Raw genomic sequence first — 20,408 nt, 5'->3', positions numbered from 1 at the left:
GTTTATCTGTATTCTCTAAAACCTAGTACAGTCCATCTCTTCTAGGTCTGCATCTTCAATGTTAATAATAAAATTCTTTTTGCTGTTTAAATTTTGCACTTGTTATTCTGTTTCTATTTGTGAATAAGTTATTTGCTCTAAAATATCATTCTGCCATTTGTATGTTCTCATTGGCTCTTCTTTCCATATTCTTTACCAAGTCAGTACACACTAATCGGGTTGTGCCTGGCATACAAGATCACCTTTTGATTTACTGAAGTGGGCATGTCATTTTCATACAAACTAAAGACCCTTGTAGCAGACCGTGATCTACCCCGTATTTCACTGTCAGAAAATCAAAGTAGACACTCTTTTCAATATTACCATATTTATTATTAAAGGTATTTTATATCTGTCAATGGAAGATAGATTTTAAATGCATTTGATAATTGTGAGGTAATTAGGGATGTTATGATCACACACATATGAAGAAGACCATATCAATGTTTTATTTCTACCCACTGCTGTCTGTTGTTATAAAAACTTTTCCTCTTGCTCAGCTGAGTTTATTTTTATTTTTTTAAGAAGGTTTTTTCTCAGGTTTGAAATGAATACCAGAATCTAGTAACAACAATGTGAACACCTCCCTCCCATCAACTCTCATCAACAATTCATCAAAACTAAATAACCACCTAAATTCAAAAACAAAGTGTATAATCACAGAATTACAATAACTGGCTGATGAGGCCTATGGGCTCCTGCTGCCCACCATCTCCTCATCAGATGGAGTGAAATGTTTAAAAAGTCAGTGCTGTTTTATTCAGGGATTTTTATGACAAACACAATTGAAAGCTTTACAAAGATCAATTTAACCAGTTTTGACAAACTGCCTATTGGCTTCTGTCTCGGGTTCTTCGGCCGACGTTCATCTAATGATTTTTCTGACGTTTCGCCAGCACGAGTGGCTGGCATTGTCAAAGCTTCACCCTCCATTGCCGGTGGTGAACTGTTCACCACCGGCAATGGAGGGTGAAGCTTTGACAATGCCACGAAAGCCTTAACAATTTTGTATTAACCAGTTTTATTTTTTGCAAAATTTGCCACAGCTGTTTTTATACATCTCCGCTTTCTTAACTCATGTTGTTACACATTTCAGATGTTTTGTTTCCCTATTAAGTTTATCATTCCATCCTTAATGCCTTTTATTTATTTATTTTATTGGACATTTTAAAATGTATGGATGTTGTCATATATTCATACAGTTTTTCATATATTTATACAGTTTGATGGTACATTTAGTTAAACCTTGTGACATATAAGTTATTTACAATCATATTTGCTCCTTATCAAAATGTTACATATAGTTAAATATTGTGAAACAAAAGTTATTTACCATCATTTTGTACTAAGTAATTCACTTATAGTGTAAAAGCAGTGTAGTTACAACCTTTATCCACCTGTTTAAAAATTGGCATTATCTTACTCTTGCCCTCATTAAATTCAATCCATTCCAATCTCTGCATTCACCAGTTAACAGTATTCATTGTACGGGTATAGTCTCGCGGCACAACAAAAATATTGTATGGATGTAATCAGTTCACAGCCAGGCAGCACAACAAACACACACGACCACATGTCTCTGGCTGCTTCAGTAAATTCAAATAATCTGAACTCCATATTTAACAAATTTAATAAATTATAGCTTTAGGCTTGGTTGAGCACCTACAGTTTGGTAAACACTAACAGTGATTATTAAAAAAAAAACACAAATAGGAATGCTTCAGAACCAAAATCATACTGGACACACACACACACATTGGCTAAGATCCATGTGAGGCTTCTGTGTAGCTGTCTCCAGGCTCATAGGAAAGTCCTTGGCCTTAGTCAACACCAATTTGACTTTAGGCAAGACAAATGTAGTGATTTGAAGTTAGACAGGGTCCCAAATTCTAGAATAGACAAGACAGAATTACATAATTGCAATTTTTGTAGACACTGCTGGGGCCGTTGATAATCCGTGGTGGCCAGTGATGTTACCATGGTTTCTAGGGCTAAAGGTACCTGGATTCCTATACAATAGTCTCCGAGAATACTGTAGGAACAGAGTGGCACGAGGGGACTGCAAAGTGCCTGAAGGATCCCCAATGAATATCCACAAGGCTCTATCCGCAGACCAACCTTCTGGGACATCACAGTTGAACCACTTTTGAATTTTATTGAAGGAGATGAATCTTCTGATGGGATCATTGTATATGCTGGTGACCTGTTAGTGATTATATCGCCAACACAAGAGCAACATTGGAAAGCAAAGCCTGAGCTAGCTCAGATGGTAGAGCACTCGCCCGCGAAAGGCAAAGGTCCCGAGTTCGAGTCTCGGTCCGGCACACAGTTTTAATCTGCCAGGAAGTTTCATATCAGCACACACTCCACTGCAGAGTGAAAATCTCATTCTGGAAACATCCCCCAGGCTGTGGCTAAGCCATATCTCTGCCGTATCCTTTCTTTCAGGAGTGCTAGTCCTGCAAGGTTTCCAGGAGAGCTTCTTTTAAGTTTGGAAGGTAGGAGATGAGGTACTGGCAGAAGTAAAGCTGTGAGGACGGGGCGTGAGTCGTGCTTTGGTAGCTCGGTGGTAGAGCACTTGCCCGCAAAAGGCAAAGGTCCCAAGTTCGAGTCTCGGTCCGGCACACAGTTTTAATCTGCCAGGAAGTTTCATATCAGCGCACACTCCGCTGCAGAGTAAAAATCTCATTCTGCACTGATATCATTTGTATTGCAATTACCAACACAAAAAAATGAAATAAAAAATTTACGTCCATGAAATAAATCTCTGGCACTCTTCCAAGTTCTCAACATCGTAAAAAAATTACTTTGCCGACAAAAAAGTTTAGGGGTACGCAACCCCAGCGTTCCCTCAGAAAAACAGCACTGCTTACGACCAAATAAAATGTCTCACATTTCCTCGAACGTGTATGTTTTATGTTTCAGACTCTTCAGAAAGATGTGCGCTACAAAATGAACATATTTTTTGAAAAGTGGATTTTTTTAAATTTTTGGCGCCCTACCTCAAACGCTCGCAGGGGTGGGGGGTCACTATCTTGTATTGCCCCGGTTCGGAAATATCGTACATTCAGGGGTTTTGCACAGAGCACTCTGAGTTGTAGTGGAGAGGTGGGTAGTCTCCACGTGACCAGTCTTTACGTTTTAGTGATTTTGCTGTTTCCTCTTCGTGTATTGCTCTCATGTCAAATGAAAACAAAACGTATTTTTTCAGTAACCGGGAGCTATCAAGTGAATTAAAATACATTCACATAATTATGGAAGGCTAAAATTTGTTATTAGTTTCTGACTATTTTGTTTTCACCTTTCTGACCGTCAAGCATTAATCGCCTTGCAGAACAACGAAGTTATATTTGTCGGTGTGCTACATAAATTTGGCTTTTATTAATCTTTTCTGCTGAGGCAGTCAATTTATTTGAAACGAAGTGTTTATTTCCACATTATCGGCTAGTTTTAACTGTTTGCTGAATTTCAAGTGCACGTTTTCATCTTCTAGCACGTTTGGCATTATGCCATAACAAAGAACCAAACATGAGATAATACAGTACTGATACTTCAAAAAATTTACATCCGAATCTGGACATGCAAATGTGAATTTTAATCTGAATTATGTATTTTAGTATGGTTCACGAAATTGCGATGCTCTTGGAGAATCCTCTAACGTATTGTTTCTTTTATGAAATAATGTAAGATCTTTTAATGTTTTACACATACGAACATTCGGGCTTCCTGCGTCATCATAGCTGTGCAAGCGTAGTGATGCCTGTTATCTGTCGCTCTCTGGCAACTGCTGAAACGAACCTATTTCTAACAGGTCGTGGGAAAATAATGCGAATGATTGTTTGAAAAGCATTAGTTTCAAAGTAAATTTCCTTTTATGCAAGATGATGTATGTGCGATGAATTTCTTAAATCACAGAACCTTTGATCTCATTTAAAAATAAACTCTTTGAGGACGACCGTTTAGAATAATTTCGAGCTGAGAAGATCAGACATTTATGTCGTTAAAAATTTCACTGGCACATATGTGTAATGTATCTTAAACTGTAATACACGCAACAAAAAAAATCAACATTATATGTGAAAGCTTAGCTTCTCTTGCAGCTTATTAACAGTCGAGACTAATATGTGAAAGCTTTTCTTTTCTTGTAGCAACACTATGTATATTAATTTAAACCATTAACGTTTCCTATTTGTGTGTTCACACTACTTAACAGTAACGTTCCTATTTGCTGACTACATCACTTGTCCTGTGCTCTGAATATCTGCTTTCATTGGCTGGCGAGGTCACATGACATGAGCTATGGCTGGCTTTCAAAAGCGCATCGCAATCTCGATTTCGATGCTTTGGAAAGTAACATGTGGTGTTTGGTGGAATTGGAATTTATACTTTCACAACACGAAAATATACAGTGTACATGCTGCTGCACATCAGATATCTTTCCAATACGTGGTTTTTCTTTTTTTTTTTTTTTTTTTTTTTTTTCCTGAATTTCGTTTCCTGTAGTGCTAGGAAATTCTACGCCATTGTATAAAACCATAACCATTCAATTGATAAGTTTTACAGTTTCGAGGAATAGTATACTGTCACTTAACATGGAAAAAGTGTATTTTCATCCAGGAGAAAGTTTACTTTTTACTGGGAAATCCGGTAAAAATCCTGGAATTTTTTTTCCTTGTCCATGTATACACCCTGATAAATTACCAGTGACGATTAGGTTGTTGTTGTTGTGGTCTTCAGTCCTGAGACTGGTTTGATGCAGCTCTCCATGCTACTCTATCCTGTGCTAGCTTCTTCATCTCCCAGTACCTACTGCAACCTACATCCTTCTGAATCTGCTTAGTGTATTCATCTCTTGGTCTCCCCCTACGATTTTTACCTTCCACACTGCCCTCCAATACTAAATTGGTGATCCCTTGATGCCTCAGAACATGTCCTACCAACCGATTCCTTCTTCTTGCCAAGTTGTGCCACAAACTTCTCTTCTCCCCAGTTCTATTCAATACTTCCTCATTAGTTATGTGATCTACCCATCTAATCTTCAGCATTCTTCTGTAGCACCACATTTCGAACGCTTCTATTCTCTTCTTGTCCAAACTATTTACCGTCCATGTTTCACTTCCATACACGGCTACACTCCATACAAATACTTTCAGAAATGACTTCCTGACACTTAAATCTATACTCGATGTTAACAAATTTCTCCTCTTCAGAAACACTTTCTTTGCCATTGCCAGTCTACATTTTATATCCTCTCTACTTCGACCATCATCAGTTATTTTGCTCCCCAAATAGCAGAACTCCTTTACTACTTTAAGTGTCTCATTTCCTAATGTAATACCCTCAACCTCACCCGACTTAATTCGACTACATTCCATTATCCTCGTTTTGCTTTTGTTGATGTTCATCTTATATCCTCCCTTCAAGACACCATCCATTCCGTTCAACTGCTCTTCTAAGTCCTTTGCTGTCTCTGACAGAATTACAATGTCATCAGCGAACCTCAAAGTTTTTATTTCTTCTCCATGGATTTTAATACCTACTCCAAATTTTTCTTTTGTTTCCTTTACTTCTTGCTCAATATACAGATTGAATAACATCGGGGAGAGGCTACAACCCTGTCTTACTCCCTTCCCAACCGCTGCTTCCCTTTCATGTCCCTCGACTCTTATAACTGCCATCTGGTTTCTGTACAAATTGTAAATAGTCTTTCGCTCCCTGTATTTTACCCCTGCCACCTTTAGAATTTGAAAGAGAGTATTCCAGTCAACATTGTCAAAAGCTTTCTCTAAGTCTACAAATGCTAGAAACATAGGTTTGCCTTTCCTTAATCTTTCTTCTAAGATAAGTCGTAAGGTCAGTATTGCCTCACGTGTTCCAGTATTTCTACGGAATCCAAACTGATCTTCCCCGAGGTCGGTTTCTACTAGTTTTTCCATTCGTCTGTAAAGAATTCGTGTTAGTATTTTGCAGCTGTGGCTTATTAAACTGATTATTCGGTAATTTTCACATCTATCAACACCTGCTTTCTTTGGGATTGGAATTATTATATTCTTCTTGAAGTCTGAGGGTATTTCACCTGTTTCATACATCTTGCTCACCAGATGGTAGAGTTTTGTCAGGACTGGCTCTCCCAAGGCCGTCAGTAGTTCCAATGGAATGTTGTCTACTCCAGGGGCCTTGTTTCGACTCAGGTCTTTCAGAGCTCTGTCAAACTCTTCACGCAGTATCGTATCTCCCATTTCATCTTCATCTACATCCTCTTCCATTTCCATAATATTGTCCTCAAGTATATCGCCCCTGTATAGACCCTCTGTATACTCCTTCCACCTTTCTGCTTTCCCTTCTTTGCTTAGAACTGGGTTTCCATCTGAGCTCTTGATGTTCATACAAGTGGTTCTCTTATCTCCAAAGGTCTCTTTAATTTTCCTGTAGGCAGTATCTATCTTACCCCTAGTGAGATAAGCCTCTACATCCTTACATTTGTCCTCTAGCCATCCCTGCTTAGCCATTTTGCACTTCCTGTCGATCTCATTTTTGAGACGTTTGTATTCCTTTTTGCCTGCTTCATTTACTGCATTTTTATATTTTCTCCTTTCATCAATTAAATGTAATATCTCTTCTGTTACCCAAGGATTTCTATTAGCCCTCATCTTTTTACCTACTTGATCCTCTGCTGCCTTCACTGCTTCATCCCTCAAAGCTACCCATTCCTCTTCTACTGTATTTCTTTCCCCCATTCCTGTCAATTGTTCCCTTATGCTCTCCCTGAAACTCTGTACAACCTCTGGTTCTTTCAGTTTATCCAGGTCCCATCTCCTTAAATTCCCACCTTTTTGCAGTTTCTTCAGTTTTAATCTACAGGTCATAACCAATAGATTGTGATCAGAGTCCACATCTGCCCCTGGAAATGTCTTACAATTTAAAACCTTGTTCCTAAATCTCTGTCTTACCATTATATAATCTATCTGATACCTTTTAGTATCTCCAGGGTTCTTCCATGTATATAACCTTCTATCATGATTCTTAAACCAAGTGTTAGCTATTATTAAGTTGTGCTCTGTGCAAAATTCTACCAGGTGGCTTCCTCTTTCATTTCTTAGCCCCAATCCATATTCACCTACTATGTTTCCTTCTCTCCCTTTTCTTACACTCGAATTCCAGTCACCCATGACTATTAAGAAGAGAATAGAAGCGTTCGAAATGTGGTGCTACAGAAGAATGCTGAAGATAAGATGGGTGGACCACATAACTAATGAGGAAGTTTTGAATAGGATTGGGGAGAAGATAAGTTTTTGGCACAACTTGACCAGAAGAAGGGATCGGTTGGTAGGACATGTTCTGAGGCATCAAGGGATCACCAATTTAGTATTGGAGGGCAGCGTGGAGGGTAAAAATCGTAGGGGGAGACCAAGAGATGAATACACTAAGCAGATTCAGAAAGATGTAGGTTGCAGTAGGTACTGGGAGATGAAGAAGCTTGCACAGGATAGAATAGCATGGAGAGCTGCATCAAACCAGTCTCAGGACTGAAGACCACAACAACAACAATGACTATTAAATTTTCGTCTCCCTTCACTATCTGAATAATTTCTTTTATTTCATCATACATTTCTTCAATTTCTTCGTCATGTGCAGAGCTAGTTGGCATATAAACTTGTACTACTGTAGTAGTTGTGGGCTTCATATCTATCTTGGCCACAATAATGCGTTCACTATGCTGTTTGTAGTAGCTTACCCGCATTCCTATTTTCCTATTCATTATTAAACCTACTCCTGCATTACCCCTATTTGATTTTGTGTTTATAACCCTGTAGTCACCTGATCAGAAGTCTTGTTCCTCCTGCCACCGAACTTCACTAATTCCCACTATATCTAACTTTAACCTATCCATTTCCCTTTTTAAATTTTCTAACCTACCTGCCCGATTAAGGGATCTGACATTCCACGCTCCGATCCGTAGAACGCCAGTTTTCTTTCTCCTGATAACGACATCCTCTTGAGTAGTCCCCGCCCGGAGATCCGAATGGGGGACTATTTTACCTCCGGAATATTTTACCCAAGAGGACGCCATCATCATTTAATCATATAGTAAAGCTGCATGCCTTCGGGAAAAATTACGGCCGTAGTTTCCCCTTGCTTTCAGCCGTTCGCAGTACCAGCACAGCAAGGCCGTTTTGGTTATTGTTACAATGCCAGATCAGTCGATCATCCAGACTGTTGCCCTTGCAACTACTGAAAAAGCTGCTGCCCCTCTTCAGGAACCACACGTTTGTCTGGCCTCTCAACAGATACCCCTCCGTTGTGGTTGTACCTACGGTACGGCTATCTGTATCGCTGAGGCACGCAAGCCTCCCCACCAACGGCAAGGTCCGTGGTTCATGGGGGGGGGCGATTAGGTATCAGTCTGCAAAATATTGACTGCAGTTGTGTAGACCTGAGAGAGTTGCAAATCACTGGAGAGCACATAGAAGATGGCATCAGCTGAAAAGTTGGTGTGTGGATACCTGGCAAAAAGACAGGGATGAAAATGATAAGCGTCTTGAAGTTTATTAATTTTCCCCCGACATTCCAGAGTGGTTACAGATGCGCGATTTTAATTCCAGTCAAGGCACGGTTCATTTTATGACTGGACGTGGCCATATCCCAAGATGGAAGATGGTGTCGAGTGAACATTTTTCTTGTAGTGATGTCTCAGTTTCTTTGAAAAGTGATAGTGCGGTTTGTAAAATTTGCGTAAAGAAAGTCAAAAGAGGTATCCTGTGTGCCGACTGCAAGTACTGGTACCACGATAAGTGTGTCAAAGTCAATTTGAAATATATAAAAGATTGACATGCTGACAGTGCCACAGAAAACGAAATAACGAACATGCTAAAGACAAAAGAGAAAATAATAAGCGTGTTAACAGACGATTTAGTGTCTATCAATACAAAATATCAAGAACTTCTGAGAAAATATCAAGGGCTGGAAACTAAATAGAAAGCAGTGGATCGGAATTATAGCCTAACTCAAGATAATGCCGTTGTTAATAGTCATTCCGCGCAGAAAATATGGCGTGTGCCGAAAAAAAAAATTGCAAGAACTACATGCAAGTACAGCCCCAGTGATACCATTATCAAACAAATTCTCAGAACTAGTAGCGGATTATGGTAAAACAACAGACATAAACGAACCAGAAAGTAATCACAAAACTCCCGCTAAAGAACCAAAAAAGAACTTGCCAACCTTAAGATGCACCAAAGGGCTCCTTCTGTATGCCGACAGTCCTGGAAAAGATCTATCCAAACGTTTTCGGAAAGTAAGCCTTCAAAGCATTCAGTTTTCGCGAAAATCAAGCCTGGTGCAATGTTAAAATGCAGTGGTGGAGAATATTACAAAAGAAACAAGTCAATTGCACAAAGACGCTTGTGATTATTGGCGGCGGCAACGACGTAGACAAAAACGAAAGGAAGACAGCCTTGTGATACTTCCGTAACATATTACTAAAACTATTTCAAACGAACATTGTCATCACAAACGTGCCAGTGCGACATGATTTACCACTGTGGTTGTGTGTAAACAAAGAGATTCGACACTACAATTCCGAGCTAAAGAAACTGTGTGATAAATTTAGCCATGTAAATTTGATTGACTTAAGTAAGATGAGTCGTGATGAACACACAAAACACGTATTCCACTTAAATAGGAAAGGGAAGGCCAAGCTAGTTTCCCACATAAGCAAACTGTGGGAGAAAGACAGTGTGGAGAAAGCTCCAATCGCTCTGGGCTACAACCACGAGATTTTTTTAGAATAAAGAACCATAATAATAGTTTTCAGGGACGTATTTCGGATATGACTGAGTCCCGTTCGCGCAAGGAAAACCCAGGCTGTGAAATAAGTGATCAGTCATTGCAGCTCAGGTCTAAAAAACCAGTGTATGCAAAATGTAAAAAGTGTAACTCATACAATTTTGATTCGTGCAAGATGGTAAATAAACAAGAAGGGATTACACCCTTAAAGTTAATGCACTTAAATGTGCAATATCTCAGAAACAAATTAGACATTCTACAACTATTCATAGAGGAACACTTGCCACATGTACTAGTAATAACGGAACATGGGCTAAAATGCAGTGAAATAATATGTTATATATTATAAGGTTACATACTAGCAAATAGTTATTGTAGGCAAAACCATAAAGGTGGTGGTGTGGCAGTTTATGTTAATAAGGATATAAAAGTTAAAAAAATTCCTTTCTTGAACACCCCACCAAAGAAAGATCAATTGAAATAACAGGTATTGTACTCCACAGTAATGATCTTAAGTTACCAAAGCATAAAGTGATTGGAATATATAGGCCACCAAATGCTGATGTAATGCTGTTTATGGATAAACTTAGTAGTGTTGCTGGTCAGGCTGGTTATAATGACCCTACTATATTAGGTGACTTTAATATAGATGCAAACTCAAATAGTATAGTAAACTTGAAACTCAATGATGTACTGACCTCATACAACCTTGTAAATATAGTGAACTCTGACACCAGAGTGATGGAGACATGTTCCACTTGAATAGATTATGCTATAATCACCAAAGACGTTATAGATAATGTGAAGTACAGTAACTTAGATTTTCTTTATTCTGACCAGTTCTGTCAGGTGATAGAATACAAAAATTCAGTTGTGCCTAAAATAACAAAAATTGTGCTACAGAAGCGAATGCTGAATACCTCGAATATTAATGCTCATAAAGACAAACTAGCGAATGAGAAATTGGATTCTGTGTACCAGGTAAAAGGGTTGGATGAGAAATGGAATGAATTCTACTCAACCCTACTGCATCATTATGAATATAGTTGTCCAGTCAGAGAAATCCAGAAGGTAGTTAAACACTGTCAAAATGGAAGTAGTCCTAGACTAATACTCCCAACAAATCTGATTAGGCTCAGGCAGCAAATACGTGATATAAACAAGCTTTATAAAGCTACTAATATGCAGGTTTTCAAGAAAAAATACAACAGGGCCAAGCAAACTTTTAAAACTGAAATTTTAACCTAACGAAGCAGATTAACAGCAAAACAATAGAACAGTCTGACAACATAAGCAAAGCATCTTGGAAGCTCATTGACAAATACCGAAAAGGTCCCAACAAGATGAACATAGACCCACTCAGCATGAGACATGATGGTAACATTATAAAAAACCCAGATACTATATGTAATATTTTTAATAACTACTACATTACTGGTGAACAATCAACCCATATTATAGATTCACAGGTAGAGACCCGATGCCATCTCACCCAGTGTACTGAATTTGAATTTGTGGAAGTGAATGAGCAAGAGGTTCGCAGGGCAATATACATGCTAAAGAAATAATTTTCACCTGGATGGGATGGCGTATCCAGTGCTATTACTAAAGCGTGCTTAAAAGAAATCTCTAAACCTCTTACTCACCTGATTAATTGCAGTATTAGAGAAACCAATTATCCAACGGTTCTAAAAATGAGTGTAGTGAAACCAGTGTATAAAAAGGGAAGTAAGGAAGATGTCTCCAACTATAGACCAATATCATTAATTCCCACTTTGAGTAAGATATTCGAAAGCATTATATTTTCTCAGCTAAGCGCCTTTTTCACAAAACATAAACTGCTTGTAGATTCGCAGCATGGCTTCAGAAAAGAGCTAAGTACAACCACAGCACTTACACAGTTCATCCATAAAGTTTACTGTCTGTTGGACCAGAAGATGCAGACTGCAGGTATATTTTTGGACCTGACAAGAGCATTTGATATGGTAAACCATCAGGTACTTCTTAAAAGCTAAAATCTTATAGTACTGGGGATCAAGCCATGAATCTTCTAACCACATAACTGCTGAATTGTAAGCAAAGCACTAAATTGTCATACAACCTAGATAATAAAATCATGAACTCCCAGTCCACCAGTGAACCTGTATTACAAGGTGTACCTACCACAGGGCTCAATCCTTGGACCCTTTCTCTTCCTTATATACATTAACGACATTGCACAACCCATTAACTCCCATATTGTAAGCTATGCAGGTGACACGTCAATCTTATTCTATGGGAGTGAGACTAATGAGCTAGAATCTCTTGCTACTAGTGGTGTAACAGAAGTAACAAAATACTTCAATGATCAGGGACTCAAGGTGAATGTCACCAATTCTCCTACTGACATTTAAAACAGGCAGTTCTGACCACAAGAATATGGATAGTGTGCGTAATATCTCTGCAACAGAAAATGGTAACTGTAAATTCCTGGGTGTGTATGTTGATGAAAATTTGCAGTGGATATACCACATTAATTTCGTATGCGGTAAAGTCAGTAGTGCCATATATCTTCACAGCCAACTCGCAAAGATAGTTCCTAGCCAAGCACTGAAATTAGTATATTATGGAACACTTTAGCCCTTTCTCAATTACGGAATTGAACTATGGGGCTGAGCAGCTGCATTTAAAAATAATACTACTACTACAGAAAAGCGCAATAAGAAATATACATGGTATGGGACATAGAGATTCATGTTGTGAAGTGTTTGTGCAGCACAAATATCTGACAATATATTCTCTGTACATCTTCAAAATAGTTGTATTTTATATAAGTCAACCAACAGAAGCTATCAAGGGCAGTGTTGTACATGATCACAACACTAGAACAAAGTGTAACTATTTCTGTAACAGAACAATGTTAAAAATGACTGATAGAAGTCCATATATCAGTGGTTTGATTTGGTATAACAAGCTACCAAACTCTCTAAGAACATACACGGGAAGTGTTTTTAAAACAAAATTAAAATCTTTTCTAATAGAAAAATGTTGATATTCTTTCAACGAATTTTAAGATAGTGATTGTAACATGAGGCATTAACATATCAGTTGTAATGTGATAAATGTAAAAAATAGACATAAGAGGCAACAGCTACAGAATATAGTGCTTTTTATAAGTGAAAATATAACCATAGTATTAAGTCTGACATTTGCAAATGCCGTCATTACGATGGCTCCACACAAAGAAAATGTAAATAAATAAATAGGCTCTTGCAGTGCTTTTCACTTTTAGAAAGCAACAAATGCACATGTGGGTCAATTGGTTCCCCAAAACACCCACTGTTGGACTGCATTGTATATATACACTTGCAGAACAATGTAGAACACATAACGGAAAATACACTATAGAATGCATTGAGGAAGCCTAATGCATGGACGCAATTGAACACAATCACTAATAACATCACAAAAGTAGAACATATATGTAATTAGACTAGTCAGTACAGAAAGTGAAGAAGGCAATGACAAGACGACAGTCATAGTTCAAGTGGCTCCAGTAATGATGATGAAACGAGTAATAGTATCAACACTGAAGCAACACAGACACACAAAGCATACGCAACAATTACTAGGTAAATAAAAAAATAAAAAATCACAATTTACATCTCATTACTCATCCATTAAATGAATGCAGTAGTAATTAGGATAGTTTGTGGATAGGTATTGTTCAAGAATCCATGTTAAACCTATATGCTTCATTATATAGCACAATACTTATATTTTTGTAATGTAATAAGAATACACAAAACACACATTAGCAATTTAACAGTGTTAATATACAATATTAATGGGGATAATACACATTTTATAATGTTATAATACAGAAAACACGCAATAGCTATTCTACAGTATTATTTTACATCATTATAAACCTTTATAGTTATGTTTTTGTAATATAACAGAATGACACAGACCATACAATAGTAATCCAAAGAGTAAAGACAAAGTTTAATAGTAGCACTTTTGTATTGTAATATAAAGTAGTACACAGACACACAGTAGTAATCCAAACAGCTTTAATACACAAATTGTATTCTTTAATGTTTACATTTTTGTAGTGTAATACAATGCCATACACACATATGGTGTAAGTATACAATAACGTAATATAATGGATACTAATCAGTATATGTGAGATGAAAAGTGAAAAGGGATTTCTTGTCAGATAAGTTAAATTTTCAGTAAAAGCAGAACATTTTGATAATATCTAAAATATCCATTTTGTTTTTTGGATGTTATAATAATTTGCTTCATTCTGTACATGCTCATATTGGTCTGAATGTTGTTTGAATCCAACAGTAGTCAGCAATATGATTAGAAGCAATCAATGACAGTCTACTGAAAACAGACCTCTTGTCATTACCAGGAAATAACATTGGCCAAACTAGTGGCCTCTTTTCAAAAATTTGAAGCTGTATATGCAATGCTTCACAAGATAGCATCACTTCAGTTTTAGACATCTTTCAAGGAGCTCAAAGTAGTTTTGATTGTAAGAAGAACATTTTGTGACTGCAATAACAAGACAAGGGATCCTCATTTTATATTAAAGTTGTAAGTGTGTATAGACTTTGCCCATTTGCAGTTTATCATAGCATAGAATAAAAATGCCAATACTTTGCCAAAAGGAAGTAGCACAGGGTTCACTAATTTCTCTCAATTTGGGGCCAATGTACTTTGCTTTAGATTTATAGACGTAGCAATGTGCTCTGTGTCTGAAGGGGTTAATCAAATAACATGTCGTATTAACTTTAAAAGAACTGTACTCTTTCATAAAGGATAATAAGGGTAATATATACAGGGTGGTCAGAAAATGTGTGAAATGCTTGTAGGGATGTTACAGGGCAGGTTGTACTGAGACATAAATGTTAAGAAAGAAATTCGATACGTTGCGCCGTTTCCGAGTTATTTAGCATTGAAGTTAGCCAATCAGATCATTACGTGTAAATTCAAGTTTCAGCTAATGAGACAAAGCACTCATTGGGCAACACCGCCCCTGGCAGGCCACTTGAATGCGAGTGCGCGACGCCCCGATTGGCTAAATTCTATGCTAAATAACTCGGAAACGGAGCAACGTATCGAATTTCATTCTTAACATTTATGTCTCAGTACAACCTGACCTGAACATCCCTACAAGCATTTCACACATTTTCTGACCACCCTGTAGATACGAGGGTGAGTCAAATGAAAACCTTAAATTTGTAATAACAACTCGAAATTTCGCGCCATTATCCTGTAAGTTGGTAAGCGTGCTGCAAACAGCGTGCAGAATGGCCTGTAGTTGGCAGCATAGTGCAGATGCACACATACCGTCGCAGTATCAGTATAAAGATGGCCGCCCCACTTGTGACTTGCACCAGGGAAGAACAGCGTTCTGTTATTCGGTTTTAGTGTAGTCAAGGTGTGAAACCTAAGTGAAATTCATCGAAGAATGAAGGTTCAGTACAGTGACGCATGTTTGTCACAGCAGCAAGTCAACGAATGGAGTAGGAAGTTCGCAAATGGTGTGACTTCAGTGGAAGATGCTCCTCGTACAGGTCAAGCACAACGAGTTGTGACTCCACAGAACTTTGCAGCAGTTGAAGCCATAGTGAAGGAAAACCGCCGAGTGACACTGAATGACATTGCAGCATGTTTACATATTAGTCATGGGTCAGCACACCACATTGTGCATGACGTGTTCCAGTTTCACAAAGTGTCTGCAAGATGGGTGCCACGGCAGCTGACTCCTGAAATGAGAGAACGACGTGCTGATGCTTGTGAAGAACTTCTTTGGCGCTTTGAACGAGAAGGTGATGGCTTCCTTCCAAGAATCTTTACTGGGGACGAAAGCTGGGTTCACTTCCACCAACCAGAAAGGAAGAGAGCGATCAAGGAATGGCGCTATTCCTCATCACCAAGTGATTTCCATGTGTTCGGACCACTCAAAGACGCAATGTGAGGAAAGAAGTTCCGTTCTGATGAAGAGGTACGCCACGCGGTGCATGAGTGGTTGTGCTACCACAAGATTTTTTTTCTAAAGGAATTTATGCACTTTTTAAGCGCTGGAGAACTTGCACTGAGCGTGGGAGAGATTATGTGGAAAAGTGATACAGCTTTGTACCACTTGTGCACAATAAATAATATTGAAAAAAATATTTAAGATTTTCATTTGACTCACCCTCGTAGATACCAGTTGCAGAGGAAGACATTCCGAAAACGGCAATTGTAAAACCTTTTGGCTTATTTGAAAGCAAGTACATGACATTCAGTTTGAAGAATGCCACACAAAAGTGACAATATTTTATCGACTCAATACTGCGAGGACTGAATGCCGTTTTGTGTACCTAGGTAGCGTTTTAACTTTTTCGTTGACCACAGAACAACATGAACAACATCTGTTACACGTTTTAGAGCGACTCAACAAATATGGGATAGTGTTAAACACAGCAAATATGTGTTTGGACTGTCGCAGATTGATTTCTTAGGACACAGAATCTCGTCTAAAGGCTCACTTCCCCTACCAGAAAAAGTGAAAGCCATTTTGCAGATCACACAGGACACAGAATCTCGTCTAAAGGCTCACTTCCCCTACCAGGAAAAGTGGAAGCCGTTTTGCAGATCACACAGGACACAGAATCTCGTCTAAAGGCTCACTTCCCCTACCAGGAAAAGTGGAAGCCGTTTTGCAGATCACACAGGACACAGAATCTCGTCTAAAGGCTCACTTCCCCTACCAGAAAAAGTGGAAGCCGTTTTGCAGATCACACAGGACACAGAATCTCGTCTAAAGGCTCACTTCCCCTACCAGAAAAAGTGGAAGCCATTTTGCAGATCACACAGGACACAGAATCTCGTCTAAAGGCTCACTTCCCCTACCAGAAAAAGTGGAAGCCATTTTGCAGATCACACAGGACACAGAATCTCGTCTAAAGGCTCACTTCCTCTACCAGAAAAAGTGGAAGCCATTTTGCAGATCACACAGGACACAGAATCTCGTCTAAAGGCTCACTTCCCCTACCAGAAAAAGTGGAAGCCATTTTGCAGATCACACAGGACACAGAATCTCGTCTAAAGGCTCACTTCCCCTACCAGAAAAAGTGGAAGCCATTTTGCAGATCACACAGGACACAGAATCTCGTCTAAAGGCTCACTTCCCCTACCAGAAAAAGTGGAAGCCATTTTGCAGATCACACAGGACACAGAATCTCGTCTAAAGGCTCACTTCCCCTACCAGAAAAAGTGGAAGCCGTTTTGCAGATCAGACGTCCGTGCACAGCTCGTGAGTCACGTCGGTTTCTTGGTATGCTTAATTTCTTCCGTCAACATTTACCACATACTAATGAAGTGCAAGAAACACTCACTGGAGTATTGGCCTGTTCGGAAATCAAGGGAACTTTGCTGATTCAATGAAGCAACGACAAGAACTCAGCCTTTGAAGTGGTGAAATGCACGATAGTAGAAGCAGCGGTCATCGCTCAGTGTTTTAGACACACTGTTTGCATTAGTGGTAGACGTGAACCATACAGCGATTGGAGCTGTGCTGCAACAATTCCACGAAGGCCGTTGGTATTTTACTCACACAAGCTGTCGGCATCATTTGTGAAGTGCATACAGTCGTGAGCTCCTCGCGATATACGAGACAGTAAAACATTTTCGATCTCAGCTGGAAGCGAGAGAATTCACTATGTTCACTGATCATAAGCTGTTGACGTATGTCTTCAGTCAGAATAACAACAACTTCAATGCACCAGCACAACCAGTTACTGTTTATTGCACAGTTCAGTACCGACATCAGACATGTACCCAGAATCGACAACATGGTAGCGGATCGCCTGTTCCATGTTTCTGCAATTACGAACAACTCGAGCGTAATAGACTTCACAGAACTCGCCGAGGCGCAAAAAAACAGATGGAGAACTTTGCAACTGTCTCAACGATGCAGTGGCAACAAGTGAACTAAAGTTAGTAGATGTAGCAAGTTCCGGTATCTTTTTATTGCGATCCCTCGACCGGAAAACCAAGACCATTCTTGCCGGAAGGGTTTTGACGACATGTGACGACAGAGAACAGCCACCAGTTTGAGTCAGAACTATCGTCTAACTTAGCTGAGTTCTGCAGCACAGTGCACCACTGGACTCCTAGTTGCCATGTGGCCAGTAATGGTTTGCTCAAGCGCTGGCATCACGCACTCAAGGTGGCGATCATGTGCCACAGATCAGACTGGACCACTGAGTAACCAATGATTTTACTGGGCCTCCGGACACCTTACAAACACGACTTAGGCACTTCACTCGCAGAACTAGTGCGCAATGAGACACTCTGCCTTCCCGGAGAATTCATCAAAGCACCACCGTCACAAACGCTTGCTCAGGATCACAACGAATTTATATTTCAGCCCTGGGAGCATGTCGCTCGACTTCGCCCTCTCCAAATTTCGAGACATGGCCTGCGATTATTCTAACTTAACCTCCTGCACTCCCATCGTGCACACAAGGTGTTGCAATGAGGAGAACACACCTTTGAAATACTACAAGCACCGACACCACCCACTTCTGTCACAGAGCCGCCTCCAGCTGTTGCAGAGCCGCCTCCAGCTGTAGCAGAGCCGCCTCCTACTGGCACAGTACCACCATTACCTCACACAAGGAGATCTGGGCAGTGTGTGCACTTCCCTGTGGACTACCTAGATGGCGCTCCCCTTGTGCCAAGGGGGTTGCTGTAGCGATAAAGTTCACTTTCCGTTAGTGCAGTAAACTGTTGCATATGTTGTGCATGAGAGTGATTTTGTTTACGTCACAGCTGCCAGTTGGCTTCCCATGCCAGCTGCAAGGGGCGCTACAATCTACACTGAACATTTCACAGCCACCATGGAGCGCAATTATTGTTTTGAGATATAATAGTTATGTTGTTATTTCTAGTCAATTATTATTCTCGTGTAATTACGTCTACTAAAAATAATATTCTTCTCAGCGACACATTAATGTTTGTAAGATTGTGTATTTTACTTATCTGTATTTGCTAATTCTTGTGCCCTGCCTCATTCCTTCGATAGGCGCAAATAAAGCTTTTTCTGAAAGTCCACAGTGATAATTTCTTGCGCCCTCAGACCAAAGGCTTAAAAGTACTGCCCAGATTTGGCAGTGTTTTAATGATTCACTATCAAGAGGATTTTCATTCTGTTTCTGCTATTTGGACGATATCCTGGTTTTCCAAAAACTGCTGAAGAGCATGAAAGACACTTACCATTAATTTTCGATACTTTTCAGAAACATGGCATCGTAATAAATGAGGAGAAGTGCCAACTCAGAAAAAGTGAAGTAATATCCCTGGGTTATTCGGCAAGGAGCACCTGGATTAAAGCCTACAAACTAACAACCTGAAGCAATCCATTCTATGCCCAACCCCTCAGGAGCTGTGCTTATTCCTAGGGACTATCAATTTTAATAGGAGACATTTTCCACTTTTAGCACAATTACAGGCTTCTTTGATGGATCCTCTGACTGGAAAGGACAATCAGAGAAAATGGACAGACGACCCACAGAAAGCATTTGAAAAGATTAGAGCAGGCAGCTACTCTAGCACATTCACTTGAGGGCGCCCCATTAACCCTAACAGACAATGCGAGTAATGTGGCGATCGACGCTGTATTACACCAGATAACTGGCGGAAAACATTACACACTGATATTCTATTCAAAGAGGCAGTTTAAGGCTCAATAAAAATGCTCTGCCTACGCTGAAAAGTTTTTGGCAATTTATGAGGTCATTACATAATTCAAGGTGGACATTGGAAGTGCGAAAATTTAAAATATTTACTGCCCACTGCTCGCTGGTGAAGGCAGTCAAAAACCCCAGTAAGTATTGTTCAACATGAGGATTTAGGCACTAGAATTTGATCAGGCAGTTCTCCATGGGCGTTGTACATATGAAGGTGATTGATAAAATTGTCACAGACTACCTTTGCAGAATCAGTTCTACGTCAGTTTGATTTGACTTAGCGATCCTGTAACTGCATAAGAGAGCGGTGAGGAAGTCCAACATTTATTCAAATCAATAGAATCAGTCTAAAATTAGAGCGTCAGCAAGTGATAGCTACAGTAACCAAATTATAGGGTGTCCACTCACTTGTACTCAAAAATTATAGAAAAACCATCTTTAGTAACTTGCACAGACTGACTCATCCAGGAACATGCCCAACAGTTAGATTGGTGACAGAACATTTTGTATGGTCAGATATGAAAAAGCAGTGCTGATTTTGGACACACATGTGTGAAGCATCAACAGAGTAAAATAGGATGACACTCGACCCCAGCTTTAGAAACATTCAAAGTTTCTACTGGACGATTACAGTAGGTACTCCTAGACTTGCTTGCCCCCCCCCCCCCCCACCTTTAGCATCAGTGGGGATTTGAATGTATCTTATCTTACTGACACAATGTCATGATGAGTTGGAGACACTCCACTGCCAGACGTGATGGTGGAATCAACAGCATAAGCACTTATAGAAATACGAATTGCGCACTTCGGATTCCCTGTTGTGATCACAATGGACCAGGATCGTTGGTT

Source organism: Schistocerca cancellata, chromosome 7 (assembly GCF_023864275.1).
Source record: "Schistocerca cancellata isolate TAMUIC-IGC-003103 chromosome 7, iqSchCanc2.1, whole genome shotgun sequence".
Taxonomy (NCBI): domain Eukaryota; kingdom Metazoa; phylum Arthropoda; class Insecta; order Orthoptera; family Acrididae; genus Schistocerca; species Schistocerca cancellata.
Note: the sequence above shows the minus strand (reverse complement) of the source record.